This window comes from Pomacea canaliculata, linkage group LG8 (genome assembly GCF_003073045.1).
Source record: "Pomacea canaliculata isolate SZHN2017 linkage group LG8, ASM307304v1, whole genome shotgun sequence".
NCBI classification, from domain to species: Eukaryota; Metazoa; Mollusca; class Gastropoda; order Architaenioglossa; family Ampullariidae; genus Pomacea; species Pomacea canaliculata.
In genome coordinates this window covers 11348822-11372526 of record NC_037597.1, presented here as the reverse complement: position 1 = coordinate 11372526, position 23705 = coordinate 11348822, and the positions used below count along the sequence as shown (strand labels likewise).

Here is a 23705-nt window from a genome sequence, read left to right as displayed (position 1 = left end):
TTTTGCGTCCGGTCAATCAACCAGGAAGACTAGTGCAGGTCAAAGGGCATATGTAATCTGTTGTGAAAATGTCTTACTTAGTTACATTGGACCTGGACGCAGTAACTGCTATTGATCTTAAATACCCATTAGCTTAAATACCCATTACTTGATTAGTTGTTATGAAGAAAATAAAACTATGTGTTTGGGGCCTGGCGAGTATGAACACTATTTAGGTTTATAAATACTACTTCACGTCTACTTCATACCAAGTAAGTTCTTTGAGTCTGTCTATCAGATACGTTGTTTAGGTCCATCCTCGTACATAATAAGTATGGACAAAAGCTTGATTAAGTCCGGCAAAGTGTTTGTATATCAATGTTATCTTAAATTGCTTTCAAACTTGGTCAAACTTTTGTGAATATTTTTTGCGGTGAAGAAGGAAGTTTGGGTAACTTATTGCTTGAGCACTGTGCATGTCCTTTGTCCTCACTGCCTCCTTAAAAAGACCCTCATCTCCGCCATCTCTCCTCCTCAACGAGCGGAGCACATTTCTCTTGTTCAGAATGACTTTTTTACACTGCACATCATCTAATTATTTCTGGTGCAAGGATTGATAATTTTCAAAACAGCATTGCTTCAGCCCGAGTATGTGTGGTGCATGTGCATATCTTCCCATGGGAATTTGTTTTATTATTTAGTTATTTATATGACATCAGCAGAGCAGCCGTGGCCCTTGTTGAGAGGTAATTACTCAAAATCTGTGTGGATCAACATTTCCTCCCACAGTCTTCTGCCGAAGCGTGCCACTGCGATCAATGAGAGTGGTCACGTGTTTGCATGTTTTAAGAAATATGGACGCTTTTGAAACGTGCTGTGATTCTAAGAGAGCATTTGCAATGTGTTTCAAGATTTAAATAAATCTGGGCTCATGAAAACAAAGACAAGGAGCATGGTGGCGGTGGTTCAGCATGCACATACGTCAAACGTTTCTTTTCTGGAAGTTAATTCTGGATAGATATATAGATAGATAGAGCTTTACAATTTTTTTTTAAATCCACTTTCACTTTAACGTTCCATCACCCTTTTTGATTATGTTAAAGATCATTTCAGCTGCTCGTAAGTTCACAAACATTCCCTCCACACTTGCTGCGGTGAAGAAATGGCTTGGCAGCTGGGCCGGAAGTTGCTGAGGCACACCGCTGGTTGCGCGATAAGCAGCTTCCGGTGTAGTGTTCCAAAGACCTGCTGGCACCTGCCGAGTCGTTGGGACTCTACTTGTGCGGCCTGCCTTTCCCTCCCTGACAGTGGATGCTTGCACAGAGCTGACTAGGCGGCATTTGGATACAATGAAACACGAAATGTTGCATAAAATGAATCCGACTTGTACTTTGAGCTTCCCCCATTCCCTGCATGTTCCCCTAGTTGTGCAGAATACTCGCGACCTTCACGATTGTCTCACTCATCAGAGAAATGCTTTTCACAAGCTCGTGCAGAGGTGTCTGGCAAAACAAAAGCTTTCTCTCTTATTAAAGAAAGATTTGGAAAATACAAACTAGTTATTGTTCTTTAAAGAAAACTGTAGTATGTGCTATATTGCTGCATATCTTCTCAATGGCTGCATTGGAATTGTAATCATCGTAGCTATCGGTTATCGTTGCATACTGAGTATATGGGTGTACTGAGCATACTGAGTATAACTTTGAGTCAGAGGTCAGAGAAATTACAGAGATGTGCATCCTGGGCCCTCGTCTGACAGACGCCGCCAGATTCTGCTCTTCTGGAAAGTAAATCTTAAAGTATTTAAAAAATATAGAGTTGTATCTAGCATTCCCTTCCTATCCAAAGTACTTGAATGTCTTGTTCTGACGCAACTCATAAATCATGAGGATGCTGACGACCTTCTGGAGCCTTCTGTCAGCCTATGGACAGTCGATAAAGCTGCACAAACAGTTTTGCTGAGCAAAGGACCTTGCGCCGGTTCGCGTGGCTGTGTTTTCAAAAGCGCAAAGGTCACGCCTTTTCCTCCACGACCGAATTAGAAAGAAGGAAAGAAGGTAAAAGAAAATAATAACTGCAGTGCCGAACAGCTGGAAGTGTTTTGTACAATAGTCTTGCAAAAACTTGCAAGTGCAGCCCGATACTGTTAGCTCATCTGGCAGCAACCTGCGCAGAGGGAAATGAAAAGCCGCACCCTCCTCTGTAGGACTGGAGTTCCTTCCTTAAGAGGACAGGAATGAGGCAAGACTTGTACCACAAGCAGAAAGTAGTTCTTATTCTAGAGCCTTCCATAAAATATAGACATCCCACCACGACGGGCGTGTCGGCTTTGCCAGCTTCCGGAATCTGGAGAACACATTTGCCATCGGCGGCCTCATCGCCCAACTTGAGCACAAAGCACGGAAACAGAATTTAAAGATGGAGACAGGACAGACTGTCTCTGAACACAAGAAAAACCGTTGTGCGGCACAGGAAGAGCTTCTCTTTTATCTCTTTTATCTCACAATGGAGCCGTGTGTTGCTGGAGGAAATACACATCTAGGCTATGTTACAGACATTGTACCCATGGCTCTGTAGACCTCTTATGAAGTATAATACAAGGTTTTTTCCTTGAAGCTACTCGTTTCTGGCATATTCTTAAAAACATTCTCACTCCAGAAAAACACAAGGTGAATGAAAACTCTTACCACAGGATACTCATCCTTTCTTGGCGACAAACACCACAAGACAATGTTTCCTGTTATTCTTTCCTACCCAGATAAAATACACCTTACAAGTTTAGAACACGTTAAAAGGATGTAAGCAAATTAAAAGCTGCTTAGCCTCAATAAAACAAAAGCAATGGGCCTGGTATTTCGCCAAATAGACACATAGTGGGAGGCCCGACATCTTTGTTTAGGATAGGCTTGAGTTTGTGCACAGTTTGTGAGAATTCTCTCCGCCTATGTTTCAGGTTTCCTAGGACCCGGCGTCGGAGGCTGGGAGGAACGTGTAAGCAGTCACTACCTGATACACCCAACATCTGCCTGCAGGCAGTGCAAGGTGTTTACTTGTTCACTTGTTGTGTCTCCTTTCATGCTTCTCGTTGTTGCCTATGTTTCTCTTTTGTCGCTCTGCTGCCTACACAAACGACAGAAAGTAATACTGTTTAGAGACTAGTCGAAATACCTGAATTTCACCTGGGGTGTATACTTGATACATGTGTGGGTGAGTGCTTAAGAGATTAATTGAGTGAAAGAGTGAACAATGATTTGATTAGAAATGTAAATACGAGTACTACTACCCTTGACACCTTCCTAAACTACAGTTAACACGGATTATGATTATTTTCTAGCAACCGTTACCAGGGAAAGAGACTTTTGAGCACCTACAAGCTTTCCTTTGATGAATTTGTTTACTAGTTTCATGTTTTACGTAGGGATTAGTAAGATAATACTCCAGTAGCCAGGGAAGGCTGCAGGCACTTAGTAAATGGGTGATGGATGAAAAAATAAACCAAATGATTGGTGCATGCAGAAGCAAAATGTGTTGACATGTCCTGCCGTGGAAAATAACAACGTGGCGCGAGATGGCGCAGTAGGTCGCAGAGTTAGGGCGAGAGGAAGTGACGATAGGGAAGAAAAATTATTCCTAATGTCATTAATACGACTATAGAATGGAAAATTAGGAAATAAAATCATTGTACACAAACAGCGGGGTTTGTCTAAAACAGGAGGATGGCCAAAGCACCAAGAACGAGTTTGTAGCTAACCTTTCAGACTAAGCGGTAAGCCACGTAGGAAATACTCCGACCTCACTGAGGGCGAGATAACAGTCACAGTCATTTAATTTGTTCTATATCAGTTTCCCAGTATAAACTGCAGCCTTCTTAAACATCAGGCTTGTCTGAAACATCTCAGCTTGAATGAACAGCGCTTGCTTTCTGCTAATTCGGAATTCTTCTAACCCTTACATCCATGAGTAGAGTTTAGAAACTTATGGAACTTCACATAATACTGCTTCATAAATTCCTGTTTTCATCGTAGACCTAGGATTATTGCTAGTGCCAGATAGTTTGGCGATATTCCTGCTTCATACATTAGACCCCGAGGAGGTAAACACTGAAGGAAAAGCACGTGACTAGAGCGGCGTGACGTCAGCAGTGGCCGAGCATGCGCGACCTTTCCAGACAAGAACAGGAGAAGCTTGTCCAACATGGGGTATTCAAGTGTTGAGGATTTTCATGTCGGTGAAACGATTTCTTGCCACAATCAAAGAAAAGCCAAAGAGTCACTAACGTCGACTAACTGCTGTGAAAGTCATTCTTGACATTTGCCTACGAATGTGAAACATCAAGCTGACAGCTCACCTGTCTGGAATTCGAACCCCCATGTTGTCTTTGTTGGCAGACACAACAAAAACATAATACAACGAAACTACTGTGCTGTACAGAAAACATAAATTTTTAAAAATTGACAAAGAAGAACTGCAGATTAGACAAGACAGACACACAACATATTAAAGTGAAGACAGGACAGAATTTTTTATTCTGTTGACGGTTGTCAGATGGTCGTTGAGAAGCATGGCACATTAATCGGATGCCACTCGGACTGAATAGTCGTCTTCACTGCCTCAGCCAGCAAGATTTTGGGCTCTGACCACTGAGAAGACAAACAAGATATCCAACATTTAGCTTGCAATATTTAAAGCAGTTTCATATTAGAAGTGAATCTGAGAAATCAATCTCGTCTTGCAGCAAAACGTTCTTTTTTATGTCTGCGGCTTCCTCTACAAAATCAATCGCATATATATATATTTATACCATCGGCAATTTAGAGAGTTTTACAGTTTTCCACGACCTGTGTACATAAATCACGGAATATTAAACGCTTCCTAGCACTGCCTGACTGCGTGGTCGAATATCAATTTGTCATTTGCCTCCGAGGGAAAGATGTCGTATAAATGTGTCCACGTTTGATTTATAGGCAAGTTTTGCAAGTTCCGAATGTAGCTAGCAATATCAATATAAGCTGTCTGATGTTTCTCCTCTCACTCTCTCTTTCTATCCTCGCTAAAGATCTCTATCTGGAATATCAGGTTATATCGCGCGTGCGCACACATACATATACTGTCACGCGCGTGAGCTCGCAAAAACTAGTAAGAGGAGAGAAATTAAGAGATTTTTAGGTTCGTAGCTTGAAAATCCTTGCAAAATACTAGATGGACAAATGTAATTAAGAATTTGAAGACTTTTCTAATACAAAAATGAAGATCAAGTTAAAGAGAACAAGACATGAAGGATTATTTCTTACCCAGACTCAGATGTTGTATTGTCGTTGACAGACAATAACCTGAAAACCTGTCATGATACACTACCACAATCATCCCAAAATTGTCATCTCCACTCCACCAGCACCACAACTCTGTGACCACTAATGATGACAGTCAGCAGTCACCAGCACAACATCAAGCTGATGACTATGCTCACTTTCTCAAACAGTTTCATTTTGTGTTTTTACCTTTACTGTCAACCAAGAGAATGTAAAGCGGGGAAAACCCACACAGTCCACCTGCGAGACACAAAGCACAGACCCTGTAAGTAATAATAAGTAGACTGTATTTATAAAGCAACCTTCTCTATAATAACAATTTAACGAGCACGCTTGTAACGTATGCACGCACGCACATGACACCAAAATAAGACATTCACTTGCTAAGGTAATGTGATGAGGTGCACAGTCTCACCCTTAGCACCTACAGGAAGGTCAGCACTACGGCAACAGCATCAACCTAGAATTTCAGAGAGGTTTAAAACTAGAGTGGCCTTCTGGAGAACGTGAGGGCAATATGTTCCACATGAGTAGGCAGAGACAGACCTTTGCGTGACGCAAGTATGTCTACCATCTCCTACATCCAAGGCCATTTAACAGAAGCAGGAAACCACCGTGCTAATACGATTATTTTTGTCTTCCCAAAAGTAAATAAAAGGCATGAAAAAAAATAAAATCAAATTCTGACATGTATGACCGAAAATGGCGTGGAACGTCGCCTCGTTGTCCCATCACAAGCAAGCACTACATATGTTGCTTACAAGAGCTGTTTATTCGCTGCCTCATCACTCACATCACTCTCGCCAAATATCACACACATAGAGAGACACACAAACTCTCTTCTCGTTCCTATCTACCTTTTTTTTAAACTTCAGGTGCAATATTTTCTGCTCTGGTGGTTGAATGATTGTCTAGAAACCGAAGCAAGCTCTAAGTTGCCTCCTTTTGGCAAAGAAATAAGGGGCCTTTAGTTTGTTCTTCATTTATATTAAATGTTACATTAAAACTTCATAAATTTTATAGCATTATTGTTATTTACAATATCTCAATATAGTTTATCCTGAAACTGTTAACCAACGCATTTCTCTTGTAACACATGACTTTACGAGCATTCGGATCGTAGCATAACACAACGGACTAAAAGTTTCTCTTTTAATTTACAACGGCTGTAAAAAAAGATTTTATTGTAAGGCCTCTTCAAGAAGTCTTAAGAAACGCCAGCAGCGAGCTGAACACAACAAGCATGCTTAGCTTTAAATAAAACATCCTGGCTTGAAATTGTGCCCGTACACCATAACAACACATCATATTGCAATGGTTTACACAGTAGTTTGTTTCCACGTGCATATTTTCAACTATACTTTCTTTCTTTCACTCACTCCTCTTCCTGTTTATTTCCTTTATCTCAACCCTATGTCGAGTTTGGGGGAGATTGGATACCCTTTCCTCCTCACACAAGGTCAGGTAGGGGCAAAGCATTTTAACCCAAAACAATGAGTGTGCTGAGCTCGGTATGGTCACCATGGTGACAAGCATATTGTTTTGTGAACAAAGGGTTCCCTCAACTCCTTGCCTCTCGCCTCCTTCGCCTCTCTTAGTGGTTGTTGGTGTCGGTAATTCATCTGCACCGACTACCCTCACGTGGCTTTCCATAGCTGTGCTCCTCGACAAGCAGGCTTCATGAATATCGGCTGCGCCGTGTGTGGGAGGCCATACCTGCACGTGCCCTCGTGGTGAGGTCAAGGCCGCAAGGTGCACCTAGCGCTGTTCACTGGCAAAGCTTTGTTCAGTTGTCTTCAGCTGGTTGATGAGACTCGCACTATACGCTGCTGTATGCTATGTGCTATATACTATATATGTGCTATCTGCTATGTGCTATGTGCTGTATGCTATATGCTATGTGCTATATACTATATGCTCTAATGCTATGGCACAGCAGTGCTAAGTCACAGCAGGTCGATGTTGTGCTGAGATGACAAGTGGCTCCGCCACTCACTCCCAGTCTGCTTGCTGATCGACCTTCACGCGCCGCTGCGTTCCTGCTTGATGCTCGACGACAAATCAATGGCGAAGCGGAACTTGTTTCTTGTCGTTCTGCTGGAGCATGAACCATAAAATCCTGCTTTGTTCAAGGGCAAGGTTGACTGCTTGTGGCAGGGGTAGACACAGTTTGTGCGGGACAGCAGGAGACACAAAATAGAGATTATCTTGGCAAGTTTCAGACTGACATTAATCCAGAGAACGGTAGTGCGATTAAGACAATTTACCAACTATTAGGGAAAACTGTTAAGAAAGTCTAATATTCTCTTTCTGCCATGCATGCATCCACCAACACCACCCCACACACACACTATATATATTATACACACACGTTCATCCACATATATCACAAAGACGCACATATTGTACATACACAGATTCATGCGCATACATAAATAAACCCACACATGAAAATATATGTAAGTACCCATACGCATACATACACGCACGCACGTACAGGCACGCATGAAGGAATAATAATTAATACAGCACCAATGTTTTCAAAACAGGCATGAATATAAACTTGTATTCACTATTCATTCATTCAGAACTGAAAAGAATTCTGCTGAAAGAAAAACTAAACATTCCTCTTTATCTTTTGTCTCTTCTTTCTTTGCAAACTGTGTAAAAGCTCTCCTCCAATGTGTAATGTAGACGAATGTTGAAAAATAATGCTGCAGCCTTGTTAATCATTTTACACCTTGTGGGACACTCGACAAACTTGTCGGGAACTTTCTTCAAAGCCACTGATTTTTCCCGGACAAGCATATCAAAATTCGTGTGAAAAAAAACTTGGCTACCCGCCGCCTGGTCCACAGTTCTTATTGTATCACTGTGTTCTCACCCAGCAACATGGCCTCCGCCAGGGGTCGCTGGTGTCGGTGAAACGTCTGGAGGTGACCGTTATGATCTATCATTGTGTTTGATGATCACAGCCTCCACTAATTCTGTTTTGTTAGTCACTTCCCCAAGTTGACAGTTGTCTTAGAAACGAGGTGCACTCCCACTAGCGAAGGTCACAAATCGCAGTTATCGAATGTCTCACCTTTGCCAATGGCAAAGGTCAAAGGTTCTTCATTCACTAACCGTACTAGCCCCCAATTCCTCGTTCTCCAGTCTAACTAGTATCTTCTACAAACCAGCGAAAATTGAGACCAATTACTGTCGGAAAATATGCATGACAGCAAAGAGGAAAAGCATGTTTCCCCATGAGTGAATTCCTCAACAATGGTAAACATCTGGTTCCTCTTTTACATAAAACGGACATTTCTCACAAGTGATGTGCTTGCATCCAGTACCAATGGCTGTCCACATAGTTTGCTCAAATTCACCCACTACTGAAGCGTGGCCAGGTCATCATCAACATAACTGGGAATAAAAGAATCTCAAACGACTGGTTTGTTTTTTGTTGTTGTTTGTTTGTTTGTTTGTTTTTTTGTTTTTTAATTCAGATTTTTTAAAACAAAGAGACTACTTTTAAATATTTTGATATTTTGTAAGATTTTTTTTTAACATTTTGCTTATAGTGAGATAAATTCTTGGAGTCTTCTGAGACTTTGTGGAACTGTGTACAGTCGGCCTAAGGCGAGACAAGTGTGCAGGGGGTTGTTTTAGTATCATCTGTCTGTCTATCTTCAGGCTGTATTTCTCTCAGTATTTTGTGTCCAGTGTGTGCTGTTTTCCTTCTGGAATCACAATGTATGGCTGTGCTACAGCAGGACCACCCTGTGTTTACACACGCCCCTGCAGGCCGGCCTTATCGCTGTTTATCTCGCCGATGTCAAAACTACTTATCAAACAGCTCTGTGTAACTTCACTGGGCACGCGGATCAGACTTGCAGTCTGCCTCTTAACAGTCATATCTAATGGTCGTGCTGAATATCTTCTTTTTTCTCTCTGTTTGTCTCTCGCTGCCTCTGTGACCCCTACTTTTTCTGCAGTTGACCTTTCACCCTGACGAGTGCACACCGTAACACACACACACAAGCACGTCCGTAAACACACAACACAAACAAGTCCATTCACACAGACACACACAAGCACATAAACATTTGATCTTGCCGCATAACCTCATGCAATGAAATGCTTTTATCCCCAGTAAAGCGACGCCCTGCACGTTTACAAGACAGTAAACCTAAAGGACAACTTTTTTTTTCTTTGTGACCTGGTTAAGTTTATTTTAAAATAATAATTCCGAAAATTATGATGGCAGAATTATGCTTCATTTTCAAGATAACAGTCTTCAAAGATCGGCAATATCACGTGTCACTTTGAAAGAAGAAAATGAGTCTCCTGTACTAGAGAGTTCTGCTGCAGGCCAGTAGTATTAACAGTGAGTGAGGCTCATTCATGAAGTCTCTCATGTCTTCCAGTCAAATGAAGCAACATCGCTCAGGCTGTCGTGTTCAAGAACAATTTTTTTGTCCAGAAAATGAAACAGCCCTACTGATTTAAACTTTATTTGGAAGCTACGACTGAATTTTAAAACAAAATTGAAAGGTCCAAACCAGATTCACTCGACAGAGTGGTTTAAATAAACCTTCTTCACATCAAAATTTAATGAACAATAATCAGTGTCATTGCAGTCTAGACTGTGTTATTATGTCTGTTACTAAATGGGTGCATTTGAGTTCATTTATCCATGCGTATTATTGTTAATAAAATATAAACACATTTCAAATGTGCGTTTGTCTAAGATAAACTCCTGTAAATCTGTATTTGAAGGACGATTAATTTCCAGAATTTCATTTTCATTTTATATTTACAACTGAATGCTGATAGTGTCTTTTTGTCATTAAATATATCACATAAAACATTATAAAAATTTGATACAAGGTTTAAGGTCATCCAGAAGTGGTTGTATTTTTTAATTTCCTTTTTTTCTTTTTTTTTTTTTTTTTTTTTTGAAAGCAAAATGGTGGTCAGTGCTCCACGTGGGCTGGACGCGATTTTTAAAGCAAAGTCAGTAGTGTGGTTTTCTGTTTAGCCATTCCACCCGGCCTGGTTCTACTCTTGGTGGATGATGCTTCGGAGAAATCCCCAGATGAGTGCTGGTTGAGAGCAGCAGCGATAATCACAAGCAAGGTAGTAAGCAGACGGCACAGGCTGGTGTTTTCAAGATCCACTAGGGCTCTCTCTCTCCTAGCCCCTCCTGTCTCCCTCTTGCGCAGGGTTTGAGCCACCCCATGTGCGCGGACTTGACATCCTGTGCGCGGACTCGGCGATACGATAGAAATCATTAAAAGCAAAGCAGATGATTGTGTTAGTACTGGGCTACTTGTCACAAGCAATCAGTGTTGCCTGGGCAATAAAGTCGTGTTTGTCCTGCGTGATGCCAGGGCCTGTTGTGGGCGAACACTGTCGCTGTGTTAGCGAGGGTTTTATCGAGTGCTTGCAATAGCTGTACTGTCTTTATAAATTGTTTTGTAAACCTATCGCTTTAATTTCTGCTTCCGCTGTCAGCTAGGAGCTGCCACACCAACATTTACTGCATCGACTCGCCATTAATCACGCCCTTGTTAAAGAGATTGAGGCGAAGGGATATGTCAGATTGAGGTGGAGGGATATGTTAGAGACATTGAGGCGGAGGGATATGCTTCACCAATTTTATAGTCCACCACAAACCTGTAGTTGATGGTGTACATAGTGTTTTAAATCGCTGTCATTTCACGACAGACAAAGAGAAATATAGAAGCAATTTGCATGAAACACAGAGTTACAGAGATTTACAACACTGCTATCAACCAAAGCTTATCTAGGTTTATACTTCTCATTACATGCAGCCATGTCTGTACTGAAAATGCAAGGGTAAGGCGGGCATCACTCCGTTACCCCCACCACCACCACCACCATCAACAACAACAACAGCAACAACAATAATTAGCGCTTTTGCAGCCTCACATCGCAGCCAGCAACAACTGCAACAGACACGTCAGAAACAACGATTCTCAGGTCATCTTCAGGTCAACGACATCGGCTCTTTCATGTCTTTTTTATGTTTCGGTTTGCAATATTCAAATGGCGTCTTTAAAGTCCCTGAGTTTTTTTCCCCTTCCCACTTTTTTTGAGTTGGAAATGGCGAAAGATTTGTAATGTTTTTATGATAATGACCTCACGATTTCCATTGCTGTCTGATTGCAAATGAAGAAAGCGCTTTAAAGTCACAGATACGCATGTGTTAAAGAAGATGAAACGACTACTGTCAGTTTTTTCTCCTTGTCAGAATTTTAAAAATTGCTTCACAGGCTAATTTTGTGTTTTTCATATTCAGTCAAGACCGTATGTGTCTCCTCCGTTCGTGCATGAGAAGAAACAGACAAAGAAGACTATGGAAGCATTTAAACAACAACAAAAAATCCTTGAAAGGCTTCCATTCTCTTTGCTTACAGATAGCCGAGTTTTTTGTTTGGTTTTTCTGTTTCTTTGGGGTTTTTTTCAGTCCAAACTGATTGATGGTGGGGGGGGGGATTTTTTTATTTTTTTTTTTTTTGAGGTGGTAGGAGGGAGATGTTCGTGCGAAATATAGTAACGCTGACAACGAAGGCAGACGACATTTGAGCGGCATGACCTTTGCAACCTTACTTGATGAGGTAGAACTCGGCGGCAAGGCAGCGCCCGTCGGTAATGGTGTGGCTGTTGAGAGAAAAGCGTCCGCTAGCAAAGCTGAGTCCACCTGTCAACAGATGCTGGCAGCACAACAGAAGCTGGGTGCCGGGTGCCGGGTGCCGGGTGCAGCCGCATGCAGCAGGTCCAACACAATCCTGTGAACAACGTTAAACCACGTGGTACAGTCTTGGCATCATTCTTTTTTCCTCTTTCTTTGCCACTCACCCTAATCCTTCATGTTATCCCTCCTTCCACCCTTCTTTTGTCTGTATTCTTTTCCCCATCACTCCGTCACTCGACTCCCCCGAATACACGGAGACCAAAACAAAGTGTAAAAACAAAAACCAGAGACTTGTGGCAGGAGTAAGTTGCTTTATTTCTTAAAACGTGAGAAAATCGCGGTAAATTATAGTTCATGTCAGTTTTTAGAATGAATTTCCAAGCTGTATTTTTCTCGTTGCTTTTCTTTCTTGCCCCAGTTTACCGTTGTCCTGGTCAATATGGTTATTGTCAACCAGTGTGATGAGTACACCAGGTGATTGATCGGAGATGAGGACAAAAATCTTTCGCCTTCTTTTAGGCTTGTCAACAGGTGAAAGGATTACTTAACTGCAAGATAGAAACACAGGGTCTATAGAAAGTTAATCCGGTAATGTAGAATTATCCGACTTCACCTGTTGTGACTACAATTGCTTAGTAACACGCCTACCACTGGAGCGACTAACAAACACGTGTCTAGTTACAACTTCAACTTAGCTAAACTATCATCAATGGAATGGCACTAACACAGATGTTCCAGTCAGGCTGGCTTCTACAAAGGTTTGTATCTTCAATTTCCTCTCCACTCATAAATGTCCCTTAATTGTAAACGATCTTTACGGGTCCTACTACATCTCCCCTCCTATGGTGTAGTCTAGACAGGTCAAGACACAGTAATGATCTCTTTGATATGACTACAGTCGAGACAGGTCAACACACAGTAGTGATACCTCTGTGTGTGTATGTATATACGTGCGGTGCGTGTATTAAGATGGTGGTCTTTTTCTTCTACACTGGAAAACAAAAATATAATACAAGAAACTAGTGGTATATCGCAGCCAAGCCAAGCAGCTGGCCGTGTAAGCAGATGCCATAAGAGAAAGGACATTGTGTTCAAAAGAAAACCTGAACCCAAGGTACCCCATATATTATGTACTGGCGACAAGGTGCTTTAACTCTTCCGCCACCCAACTGTTTCAGGTGGGAGGAGAGAGCTCGTGCTCCTTTTCGGCTGATTGACAATAGCTCCTTGTTGACGCAGATTTCTTCTCACACCTATGTTGTTTATTTCTCTTACTTTCTTCTTTATTGTTACTTTTTTTTCTTGTCCTTTTTTCATTCTTTTAAAGAACGTTTTCAGCTTCTTTGTGGATATAAGATTTTTTTTGACTGGTTTTCTGTCCACTTGACCGTTTGGTTTAGACTAGAAATCGTTGTAGGAATTAATTCTGGATCGAGGCTTCCAAATCCCGACTACCAGCGATCCTAATGGACGGAAGGACGCCATGTTTGATCGAATCTCGACCACCACCACTATCCTCCCATCCCATCCCCACGTCTGTCCGTTGAGCCTGACGTGGCAGGCAAGTCTAATCAAAGTCGCCCCCGCCGTTGGGTCGGCGCCGATGTTGACCGCTGGTCAGCAACAGGTCGTTTTTCCTTCCTCGGCAAGTGCCAGAGGTGACGTCCAAACTAATGCACTTCCCTAGTCGGCCATAATGTTGAGCACGCGCAGTCCACACTTCCTGTCTCTTCTGCTTACCGCCTTGGTGTTTGAGGGGCAAACACGAGGTACGGGCCGAGGCTTCCAGCAACTACCCCTTCACTCTTACCAAGTCTTATTTTTCCGAAACTGCAGTTTGGGCAGAGTGATGTTAGTGCTAGAACACCATCACCACCACTACAACCCCTCCACCCGCCACTTTTTCTTTTAGTCGGGGTCTGGCGAGATACGCCAAGGGCCAGCCAGACACATTAAGAACGGGGCCTGGTGCTGACCCCGTGGACACAATGCACAAGTAACGCGAGCCGCTGTCTGGCCAGTCCGGATCATTCGATGATCAGAAGCCATAGCTGTGGTAGTCGGGCGCCTCCAACGGGGGCCATTTTTATTTTATGCAAGTGCCTGCAATGTGCACCACTCTAGAGACAGTTCTGGGGCTTCTGGCCTTCAGGGAAGCGGGAGGAATGGTATCTTTACCGACAACGTTTGCATATCGAATGGCTGGCACGTAGGCAACATGTAGATGAGCAAAGGAGGAGCGACGCCAGTAGCTGGTCCTCGATGGCGACAACTCTTTTAATTTTATATAAGCATCCGTCCGTCCATCCTTCCATCCACCCATCCCTCCATCTATAGTAGCGGTGTGAAGACGTGATGACCTAAACCTGCTAACGTACTATATACTACATTACATTGTGTATGCAAGTCTGTACAAAGGTGTTTTATATACAAATATCAGTATAGGACGTCAGTGTATTAAGACAGACTTTATACAAATGACATGAATACGGTCATGAAGAGTAATGTCTGCCTAACCTCGTGGCAAGAGTTCAGACTTTTAGTCGAGTGCCTTTCTCTATATGTAGATGCACTTTTCTTTAACGCCTTCTGTTAGATAATTGCGATGAATATTGGAAAACGAAATATCACAATAAATTTCAATATTACACTAAAAGACTCCACAAATTTTATTTTGTGGGGAAAATTTTATCATCACTTTGTCTCAGTTACAGATTGTTCGTTTTGAGCTTAGAAACTGAAGGTATAAATTATTAATTAATTCTTCTGGTTGATTAACATTTTTTGGATAGCGTGATCATCCTAAGGATTAATAGTCAGCGCATGCTTCCCTCCCCTTCTGAAGTGGTCTCTCCTGTCCGTCATGTGATCCCCCGCTACCTTCAACCAGCGCCATCAGCACACGAGGCTGAAGGGTTGAGTTGCAGCGACAAAACCGCAGAAAGCTGCTGCACGTCACATGCTGCTGTCACGCACAGCAATAACAAACAATCAGAAACTAAATAATAACAAACTTGTGCAGTTGTAATGACCGTGTGAGAAACGGGTGATAAACTATATCTGCCATGACAGATTCCTCAGAGGCGCTGGCTCGGGCTACCAGAAGCTTCCTTCACTTCTTTATAGTCTCGTCGCGCGGGGTCGTGACCCGAGAGTGCACGACCGACGAAGTGCACTTACCGCGCCGCTGCGAAGGTCGTGACGCCGGCGGGGAGGGGTGGAGTTGGTAGGGTGTGAGAGACGATGGAGAAGTTCAAAGGTTCAAGTTCTCGTCTTGCACGTTGAGCGGATGGCCTGACTTTTCCAGCTTCTGCATCTTTCTACGACAGCCTGGTACAGCGACGACAGCACAGCGACCTGCACGGTTTGTCGAGCAGGAGGACGTGTTGCTGGAGTAACTTTTATGGCCGAGACGCTGATGTCACTGCGAGGCTGTCACGTGGGTACAGTCTACAGTTTTGCGCATGTCACGTGAACCGCAGAAAAACCGCTTTCTTGTGGAAAAGCAGCGTACATGCCGGTAAGGAGTTATTTCTTAGGTTACATTTATTGTTCTTCTCTCTCTCACACACACACTCACAAAGATACATCACGCGTGCTTGGACTCACACGCGAAGGACAACAGTCAAGTAAGGACTGCCAAGTGCACGTGCGGTGAAGTAGCGGAGTTACATTTCTCGTCTGAAAGCTCGAGCCGGGCACTGGCAGCTTCCGCTTGTCCCACACGCAACCACATCTCTTGATTCTGTCGACATTCACGCAATAATTGTGTCTTTGATAAATTTATATACTTTAATAAAGAAGAATACAAATAGCAAATTAATTCTACATACACCGAGAGTTCTGTAATATAATATTTCTAGTAACGTGTTTCCTTATTGGGAAGAAGGCCTTGTCACACCATGTGATTTCTACTGTCATGTACAAGACACGTGACATGACCGCAGTCTTGCTGAGCCTGTGTTTCTCTGCACATACACGTCACTGAACATTTATACACAAACGCGCTCACATACATGAACCAAGCAGAAAGCCACACACACACATATCTGCCCATCACACACTCACACACAATTTGCACACATTCATGCGCTATACATACATCACAAGTACGCACACACGCACCACTGGATGCGTGCACCTGTGAAGGGTTACCTTTAGCGGCTGATGCGTGGAGATGTTTTTGTTTTGCTTTGTGAGAAACGGGGAAGAGTGACAGTGAAGAACAGAAGGATACTCAAAGGCTTCATGGAAGACAAAGGCTGCTACAAGGGTTCCTGAAGGGTCTGCATCGGGCGCGAAGTGTCTGTCGGAAGGTCAAAGGACTATTTTGCCGGCAGATGCACTCTCCCCCTCCTACTCCCCCTTCCCCAACTCTTTCTTTCACACGCCCACTGGCGCTTTGCCTGGTCCACCTCATACCCAAGTAGACTGTTACTAATGAACGGTTGTGATCACTAGCTCGCGGACTCTAACAGCGTTTACGGTGTCAGTTGACCAACGGCCGCACGCCATCATGTTGTGGAGTAGGTGGTGGTGGTGGTAGTGTATGATGTACAGTAATGCTGCTGCAACAGCTTTGGAGGAAAGTACGCTGTATACAGCTTCAGCTCAGTAAGCAGCGGAACAATGAAGTCTGGAGTGAATGGCGGTTGTAGGATTTAAGCGAACTCGTCCAACCTTAGGGGCTGAGAGTGGTTTGCCATCTCATGTACATGCTGGGCTGTGGTCACGGTCGGTTGCCATCTGACCACTATTTCTGAAGAGATTCGTTATAGGAATATGGGTTCGTTATAGGAATAATTCAAGTTTAAACATGGGACTGACAAGTGCTTGTCTCCTCAGTAAGAACTTGGATACCTTCCCTACAATGTCTATTATCATATTCGATAGTTTGATGTACTTTGTCATATTTGTTAAGATTACATATCCTAAAAACTGTTGTCTTACTCTCTGGGGGGTCAGCATCTCATTCTCACACCGTCTGGAATCTCGGTGCTATCGCCGCATGGTTATCTCCTGAGTCTCACATCAATGCAGTCTGTAAGTCTCACTTGAGCTTTGTAGGGTCAATCACGTCTGACCTCTCCTGTCAGTTTCTGTTCATGTTTTCTTTTGTGCTGTCCCGACTGAATTACTGCAACTGATACTCGTCGATCCCCCTGACCACCTAATGAACAAATTTCAAAGTGTTCATAATGATACCGCCCATGTAGTCCCGTAGGGGACTAGCAGACCATGGTGCCCTCCCTCCTCTGTGAGCTTCATTGGCTGTCAGTCCGAGATGACAGTGATTACAAGATGGCCACACGGTGCTACCACGAACTTATATCTCCTGAAGACACCGTAAATATCTCAATATCCATTAGAGGACGAAAAATTAAGAAAGATTCTTGAATCATTTGAACCACTCACATGCCGTGCTGAACAACTAACACGTCGCGCTCTAGACACCGTGAACCACTCACACTCTGTGCTCTAAAATAATTTAGGAATAGAAAGATGTTTATTTCGTACATCCTTAATTTATTTGTCTTTGTTTCCTATTTTAAAAATCACTGTACGGTGAGGGTGGGAGGATGACACCAAAGTACAAGTATGTCGGCACTGAATGCCAAACATTATCGCATCAACACGCATGCGCGTGTAGGCGTGTACACACTTACCATCTCATCTTTCACACGCTGTGTTACTTGCTGATACAGGGAGCAGACTGCTATCTGTCAACACTCAGCACAGCAAGTGCAACTCAATGGTATGTCGTGGGGGTGGGGTGAGGGAGAACAATGGCTGACCGTTTTAATAATGAATAACTTGGCAAGTGTGTGCCGAGATAAAACTTCGTGGGATATTTTTGTTTGCTTGTCTGTTTGTTTTTTATTTACTAGTGTGCAGACAATGCTGGCAGACGGAAGCAACTCTTAGCGCTGGGGTCGTGTGTCGAACATCTAACAACTGGCTGTACAGTCTGTTCGCTACCATTCTCGAGCTGAGTATGTTGACATATTATGTGTACACTGGGTATGAGTACACTCTCCACCCGCTTTTCTCGCCAACTGCTACCTGTTGTAAGAGAACGGATTTCCCGCCTGTTACCTTTGCCACACCTGCAGTTGATCACCAGCCACACTGTGCCAGTCGTTGGGTTGCCGATGCAGCTGATGATTGTACCCTCTAATTAAGGGTGGGACAGAGCCCTAGTCAAACCTCTGGTCATGTGGTCGGTGGAAGTCTGGCCTTATATGGTCAAGCACACCTAGGTATTTCCCTCCCCCTGGCCAAACCTTAGTCAGCTATTCGGTCACCGCGCCCCGTGATACATGTAAGATGGATGAAAACAATGACCAACTTTTGAATTTAGATATATGCACCTATCAGAACAATAGCACTAGCGAGCACACACATTTTATATTCTTCAATTAAAAGTAGAACTTCTCTTTCGTTTGCTGTTATACATTAGTTGCTTAGTGATAAAGTTACTGGGAGAGTTTATGTCTCCACAGGCTACTTTCACTTTCTGCAATTCAAACACCGAGTAACCAGTCAACAGCTATTTCTTTCACTCATAAACCTTAAAGTACACACATTTACACTTTAGAGTACACACATTTCGTATGGCATGTGCTAACATTTCGTACGGAAAGATCACAAAGAGAGATACTGAATAAAACATCCACAGATTTCCTGTAAAACGGAAACTGTGCAAACTGATTTATTTCTCCGGTTGAATTATTAATCGCGATTTATTCGGTGTGTGAGATGCAATGTTTTCATTTCGAGTGTTATTCAGGCCGACGGTTCATGAGAGCTACTGGGACTGTACAAAGTAGATTATTTCCTGATTATGTTTGTAACACAAACAGCCTGAAGTCGAAGTCACATGCAGCGAGCGGTGGCGGCGGAAATGACGTAGGCGCTCTGCACACAAAGGTCTCATTTCCATGTAGAGGCGACTGCTTTGGGTTTCTTAATTAAAGTGTTTGTGTTTTTGTTAACTCCAGGACGTTCTAACACCGCCGTTGGAATTTTCTAGATGTGTGTATCTACTTCTTTCATCGCCATCATTAGGTGAGCCATGGCCACGTCACTCTACGGCACGGCAATGGACACCTCTCTCGATGGCGATTTGGTGGTGTGTGTGTGTGTTTCTTTGGATGGGGGTGTGCGTGTGTGTGGTTGGGTGATGGTAATAGTCTATAATGTGAAGTTGACCCCCATTCAACCTTTTCTGATCTTGTCTCGCACACGTGTAAAATCTCACTCCACTTTTTCATGTCCTCCCAGCGGAGGTCAGCTGTGCTTTGGTGCCTCCCGTCGCTTGTCGCTGCTGCTCTAGTCATCGGTGAGCTTGAAAACAAAAGATAAAATCCACTGATGCAGATCAACTGTCAACAATAATTTGCTGCCTCTAAGGTCGTGTTGAACAGCCCCGGGACAAATCATTCTCCAAACTCCTTTTCTCCAATGAGCTGAAACCACTTCGCTCTGAGTCGTTTGGCGATTCATGCTTTCATTTGTGCATCCAAAGATCGTCACACTCACAAGGAAATGTTTGTGTTGTCTTCGCGTCCTTCTCTTACTGCCATTGTCAGCAAACAGAAGTGCAACAAGTGGTTTCTCACCACACTTTGATTCTCTGCGCCCAATACACTTCTACTATTTGTGCTCATATCAATAATTCATTGTGTGGCTGCCATGGTAACTCAGGTCTACATTATTATGCTACATCTTTCCAAAGTGTATCTATACTTCACAATAAAAGTATATACAGAGGGTAGTTTTTCATGTGCACACATAAATATTGTTTTGCTAGCAAGATGATTGGGTCTCACACTTTGTCAGTATGTCACCTGTCACTCCAGACAACAAGTTTTCAGACGTAAACATTTAATGATGGACTAACTGAATGTAAATCTTGCCACAATATGCTACGAAACTGATATTGCCATAACAGATTACTTTTTGTCTTTTCTTTATTCTTTTTTAATTTTCCCACATTTTGAAACACATTATTTAAGCAGTTCTATTACATCCTGCTGGCAGTATATCCTTTCATAGATAGTCTTTGTTTCGTTTACGATTTTATTTCTCCAGAAAGACACATGTTCTGTGAACTGTATATTTTCTAAGCTACACAACTGGTTTCTTTCCTTGCACCCGTGAGTAAACCATCATGCTACTTAATATTGTCCTTATCTCCTCTAACTTTAATATCTTCAATATGTGTACGACAGTTTGATTTAAATTCTTAATTTTAATTCCTTAATTGCCTTAAATAATTGATGTTTTTGTTTCACTCTTCTTTAGCTCTATAGGAGGAGTAAGCAATAATTCTAGCTCAGACTTCCATTAACAACGAAAAAAAGTTGGTCATCAGTTACGTAAGGGCATAAAAGAAAAACCTTAAGACTGAGGTTCACAGGCTGGTGCGTGCCGCTCTCATGACAGAAAATAAAACAATCTGCAGACAGATACATATAAAAGCAGCCCGCCCACTGGAAGAAAAGAAAGATGCAAACGGCCAACACGTGCACACAAGTGCCATCGTTAGCTGATGCTGACAATGTGAACAGCGAGCACCGCTCACTGCCGGCCGTCTCTAGGTCTTATCTACATCATCACTATCATCTCCGCCGTTTAAACTAATGGGGTAGAAGACATCGGGCTAGCTGCACTCTGTTGTTTTGCCAGCTGGTTCTTAAAGGAGATTTATGACCCGATGACTGTAAACCAAACAGCAGAATTTCCCGGTAAACCAAGAGTTTGTGCCAGACACCGTTGTGCAGTCTCCTTTACACTTTTTCTCGGAATGAAAAGGAATGGATAGCAAAAGAAGTGAGAAGAGGATGAAGGGGGAGGAGAAGGAAGAAAATGATTCTTGGTACGGCTCTGAAGACTGTACTTCCTTGGGGAGGCAGTCCAAGTGCAAAGGAAATTTATTTCCAGTCGGTGTCGCAATGAACGAACTCGTAGATGTTTGCTCGTTTTTATAACGAAACGAGAGGAGACGTGAGTGGCATACACCCATATCCTCATCCTACCATCCCCATCCTCGGTCACGTGGATCGCAGATGTCAAAGTAACTCCGCCCCTTCGTAGAGACCTGTAAGGTACCTCGTTACGAACGGCAGCGCGTGCGCCACGGTTGTTGTGTAAGGCAGACAAAGCACATGATCTGTGTGTTTGGATTCTTCATTGATCACCCCACGTGTATTTTTGGCATATAAACAGGATTTTTCCAAGATTTGTGGTGACTTCCAAGATTTCCAAGATTTGCTTGGTGTGGTAGCTTACTTCCCGACAACCTTTATTAATTACCATTTACTTACCTTCCTGAATATCTAGCTGTGAAAAAACAAACTTAAAGCTAACTCAGCAAAACTAAAATGGAATTCTATTTATATTTATCTAAGTAGAAATACAAAACTACAAATGTACCTTACGGGATTATTTTTTTTCACCTAAATTTATGCGTCCAGAGAGAAAGGCCGTGCCGAAGTCTGGTGAAGTAAGAAAGTGGTAATAATACACACTAAAGCTGTATTGCTGACCGGGGGGAGAACTCACTCCCACGAAGGGCCCAGTATCCTTTCACCAGACGGAGTTGCAAATTTGGATAAACTATTTACAACTCCGTCTGGTGAAATGATGTCTTGGATATACACCAAAGTAAAAGCTTTGCCATTTGTTTTCTAAACAATGGCTGCTATTCCTGACGTAGTGGGTTACAAATTTAATAAGAATATTGTTTATTTCTTCTTAAAACACTTTGCGTGCCCGACCTCTAAATAAGCAATATTTAGTAGTGTATCTAATATTTAGTCTTATCTGTATTGTTTTACTTACAATTTCAAGGCATCTTATTGGTATTGATTGTGAGGGATCGTATATGGTGAGGTCTGAGCGAGAGAGAGCTGCTGGCAAGGTGGCAAGTGTGATGGCCGCCATCCTTGTGACAAAGACCGGGGCTCTGCTCAAGTCCATCTTTTCTCAGAGACTTTTCGCTGCGACACTCGGTCCATTTTAAGTGCAACCCGCGTGAGTCGTTCCGGAAGACTATCTTTCTAAGGTGCTTTCTCTGTCTGAAAGTGCCTGCAGGAGCCGAGGAAGTGTCCATCTTCTAAGTGCGACAAATGTCAACGACGTTGACATCACGTAGAACGTGCCACGCGCTCCCACCGAGTCTACAATTGAGCAAACCAAGCTCTTCGCCAGTACTTGAGGTCTCTGGACTGCGGGTGTGAGGATACCTACCAACTCACCACACCCCTCTTCTAATACAGCAACATTTGCATGATTCCTATTTTTTTTTTTTTTTTTAATCTGCGATGAACTTTGTGTGGTTGGTGTTCACCGAGGAGTTGCAACTGCAGCATTCACTTTTGCCCTTTTGTATAATTTCCAAGAAAACATGCCGTACTTGCAACACTTTTCTTGACAAATAAGTGCTGAGCAAATATCCTGTAGTTTGAAATTGATCGCATGCGCTTGTTAACAAGACACGATTTCACCTTTTACTTTAGTTTCACATACGTTGAAACAACACAGGATGTCAGGAACGAATGTCGATCGAAAATACAAAAAGTTGCGTGGATGCTGCCTAACATGGTGGTTAGTGACTGTACATACCTGTATATACCTGTACATACCTGTACTAACATACAAAAAGTTGCGTGGATTGCTAACGCACGCAAGGTAAAACAGATTAAAGATGGAGTAAATGGCTTTACAGCTGTTGTTCATACCTTGAGAATGCTCCCTAACATGGTGGTTAGTGACTGTACATACCTGTACATACCTGTACTAACCTTGAGCTTAGTGCACGCGACTGTAATTCAGACGGTTGCTGGTTCGAGACCCGTGGATGGAAAACTTACATCATCCTTAGCAGTTACCTTATCCTATAATGAGAGATAATTATAGGAGAGAAAGGCATCCACTATACTATAGAACGTTTTACCACTTTACCTGTTTGGATTCACCTGTACAGGGTGATTTTAAAGGAATATTTTGCATTCAAGAATGTCACTTCCGGTGATGGCATCAGCACTATGTGACAAGCAGTCACATGTTACATTTATTAAAAAATTAAATGTACTTTTAAGAAAGACATCCAAGAACATCGATATTCTGTAACAATAATTATGACGAACATACAAATATACGAGATGTTTCTTTTTGAGGCCAAAAATGACATCGAACACAAAAACAGTTTAATCTGTTTCTTTTGGAGTCGTGGTAAGAAGAGAGAAGGCCATCCATCTTGTGCTAAAGAATGGCGCCAAGTAGCTGGCTCGTGCAACACGGTGGTGCCCATGACCCTGACCCCTAGCACCAGGAGGCGGTCGGCAGAGGCGCAGCCTCCGGGAGGCTGGCGCGGATGACAACCGGTCGTTAATCACGTTGCAAACATTTCCATCTCCTTTTTTTTTTTTTTTGCGTTTGCCTCGGTAGACGTTCACCCACCGCCACTAACAGCGATGTCTCAGTCTGGACGGCACTGTCATTTTTTACTAGTTCTTTTCTTATTGCCCACAGCCCGACATCTATCCTCTACCTCACACAGGCGGCGATGTCTCGGTGTGGATGGCACGGCCACTTTTACAAACTTTTCTTATTGCTCACTCCCCTGCACCAATCCCCCGCCTCATACAGACTGCTGTGTGGAGGAAGTGACCAGCCGCCATGACATTTGTTGAGACCACAGCAAG

General features: G+C 42.9%; 1 protein-coding gene across 2 annotated transcripts in view; it reads left to right on the top strand.

Moving 5' to 3' along the window:
* The window catches only part of LOC112570442, a 140860-nt gene that overhangs the window by 38585 nt on the left and 78570 nt on the right, over positions 1–23705 (top strand). Inside the window, exon 2 of one of the 2 annotated variants that reach the window (XM_025248859.1) lies at positions 2933–3021. The gene's annotated coding sequence lies outside the window, so the exon portion shown is untranslated. Of the gene's footprint in view, positions 1–2932; positions 3022–15194; positions 15515–23705 lie in introns of those variants that run through there. The other variant, XM_025248860.1, reaches the window with a different exon arrangement.